Source organism: Cicer arietinum, chromosome 7 (genome assembly GCF_000331145.2).
Source record: "Cicer arietinum cultivar CDC Frontier isolate Library 1 chromosome 7, Cicar.CDCFrontier_v2.0, whole genome shotgun sequence".
NCBI lineage: Eukaryota > Viridiplantae > Streptophyta > Magnoliopsida > Fabales > Fabaceae > Cicer > Cicer arietinum.
Genome location: NC_021166.2, coordinates 20,971,488 through 20,974,888, shown reverse-complemented (window position 1 = coordinate 20,974,888; position 3,401 = coordinate 20,971,488).

The following is a 3,401-nucleotide window of genomic DNA, read 5'->3' as shown; positions in this document are numbered from 1 at the left end:
TGGACACTGCGCGACTAGGGGGGGGGGGGGGGGTATCAAAATCATAGTTTAGAAAAGCCAAAACTTCATAGTAGACATATGTTTAGTTGCACTACCAAGCTATTACTATTTTTATTTCTTAGGGCAATCATAAAAGGTTTTGTTCTACCATATATGCAAGTCATGTGCCAACAATAAAAGAGGACTTTTGGAAATACTTGGAGACTCTTTGAGCTTCCATTGATCATGATTGGCTTCTAATTGGATATTTAATGAAATACTCCTACCGTTTGAGGTTCGAGGTGGTAATTTATCTCAAAATAGATCTGAGAAGTTTTGTTATGTGATGGATAATTGTGGATTACTTGATATGGGTTAAAAAGAAATTTGTTCACGTGTTTTAGAAGGATAACGGGGCAACCCCCAACCTCTAAAAAAACTTGATAGAGCCTTTTAGATTGTAGCAAACGTACTATGTTCCCTTAAGCTTTTGTCGATAATCTTTTCCGTCAAAGGTCAAGCCACTGCCCTCTACTGCTTATGATGACAGGAATGGTTCTAGATCAACGTGTTTGACCTTCGCAATTTCAGGAAACTTGACTTACCTACAAGGAACTCCCTATTATTATACATAATGCATGAGTCAAAGGGAATCATATCATCCAAGATTCCTAAGAAATATCTAGGAAGATGTTAAAAGATTAGTTCCAATGTTTTTGGGAACATCTTCAAGTGGAAACGTCATCTGGAAGATTTAAATTAGAGGTATTCTACTCATCCTACATATCAATGATTGTTGAAGATCTTATCAAGTTAGAATATAAGCTTCAGAAGGAGTATAATGAGGTACTAAAACAAGAGGAGCTTTTGTGGTACAACAAGTCCTGTGAGAAATGGGTTAAATTTGGTGATCTCAATACAAAGCTCTTTCGTGCTCAGATCATTGTCTTGTGACGATGTAACAAGATCCATAACTACTTCTTGTGTCGAATCAGTGGTGCACTGAACCTGATATTCCTAAGGCAACAACCTTCAACTTTTTCAAACAAATATTTTCTTCACTCATATCGTCGGATCTGAATAGTTTTGAGGTGCCTTATGTATCTAGGCTCAACCAAGAAGGAGTGAATACTCTGCTTGATGAGGTGGACAAGGCTTATATGAGAAAAGCAATGTTTAGTATGCAATCTTATAAGGCTCTAAGTCATGATGGGTTCCAACCCATTTTCTTCAAATTCTTCTAGGAGCTTATTGCAAATGATTTGTGATAATTGGTTCCAAATGCTTTTGATAATGGATATGCATTAGAGAACATTGTAGAAATTTTGGTCGTGCTCATACCTAAGATTGATCAACCTCTCCACTTGAAAGACTTTTGTCCCATCAACTTATGTAATGTGATTATAAGGTAATTACAAAAATTATTGTTCACAGAATTCGACCCTGGAAGAACTGATTAGCTCTATTTTGAGTAGTTTTATTCTAGGGTGGAGTACGAATTACAACACTATATTAGTCCAAGAGGTGGTCCACTACATGCACCATTCGAAGTCTAAGTCAAGGGTTGTTGAATTTAAGGTGGACTTTGAAAAGGCCTATGATCGAGTGAGATGGGAGTTCATTCTTCTTACTTTTCAAGAGTTTGGTTTTTCATATCAGATTATTGCCTTGATTATGTGATGTGTTTCATCTTCATCTCTCTCCCTTTTTTGAAATGGTGAAAAGTTGGATTCCTTTAAGCCTACTCGTGGACTCTGACAAGTGAATCCCTTGTTGCCGTACCTCTTTATGCTATGTATGGAACTATTATCGTTAAATATTCACTACAAAGTGAACATAGGTGTCTAACACCCTGTCCAAGTCTCTGGTGACAGTTTCACTCTTATTTGCAGACGACATGCTTCTCTTTTGCAAAGCTAAAGACGGTCTAGTTAGATTGGTTGTTGACACACTCACTAAATTTTGCAATGCTAGTGGGATTAAGGTCAATATGAAGAAATCTAAAGCTATATGCTTGAATCATATGTCGCGCCAACTCAAGAGATAAATTGAGCAGTTAATGATCTAGTTAGATTGGTTGTTGACACACTCACTAAATTTTGCAATGCTAGTGGGCTTAAGGTCAATATGGAGAAATCTAAAGCAATATGTCTGAATCATATGCCGCGCCAACGGAAGAGAGAAATTGAGCAACTGCCAATTCCTCCTCTTGCTAATGATAATATTCAGGATATTTGGGTTTGGAGATGCTGCCAAACGGCTTGCACTCAACCTCATTTGTGGATTCTTGACTACTTGCGAGAAATAGGAATTTGTAACAGCATAATCCTTACCGTTATCGACACTGTTAATCACGACATTTTCGCCCCCTTTTCCTCTCTATAGGAAATAACGAGTTTTTGCCTTCCGTGGGGATAAGTACCACCATTCATTCATTCACACTAGCAATTGAGCCACTTCATTTTTAGTGGATTGGTGTTAAAGAAATAATAGCATTTTTAGTGATGAAAAATGGGATATTCCGATGGTTTATCAAGAAATTACTTCGTTTGCTTAAGAGTAATATGAATTCCTTACCACTAGAAAGAGTCTTACTCTAGAAGATAATCCCTTTATCTGTTGGATCCCTCTTGTTATAGGCAAGTTTAAACTAAATATGGATGATAGTTATTTTCCTGCTTTGGATAAAATGGGAATTGGTGGTCTAACTTTCTTTTCTACCGGTGATTGGGAAGTCTAATTCTCTTGTTTTGAGGGGCAGGGTAATGTTCTCCTTGCAAAATTACTTAGTGCTTCATGTTCTCTCTCTTGTATGGGAAATGGACCATCGTGATAATATTTGCGAAACTAACTCCCTAAAAGTTTTCAACTTGCTGTCAACTTCAGGGGACAATGCTTTTTGTTTGCATGTTGCTACTCTATTGTTAATACAAAATATGTTGCGTAGGGATTGACAAGTCCTAGTTAATCACATCCTTAGAGAGGACAACATGTGCGCTGAAGAAGGGGGATTCTCCCACTATGCTACTTGGTTCCTGGTTATTAAAAAGCCATCATCAAATGAGCAGTACAAAAAAAAAAACCAATCCAAACCAAACTAAACCAATAAGAATTGAATTAGATTTAATTTTAAAACTAAACCAATTGGATGATCAAATAACAAAATTGAAAAGATTGAGTCATATGATTTTCCTCTTAAAACCGAACAAATCTAATCCGCGAACTCCCCTAAACGGGACAGGTGACCTTGGGATCAACCCATACATGATCGCTTTTTCAGCTGGGTCAAGTCCATGTCTATACAATTGTTCCCATTTTTTTTGAGTTAGGGTTAGACCCGACCAAATACTTGCAGTTTAGGACAGAGTAATGAGACATATCAAGTTCTAGTGTTGGTAACACACCCTTCCAAGAAAAGACGA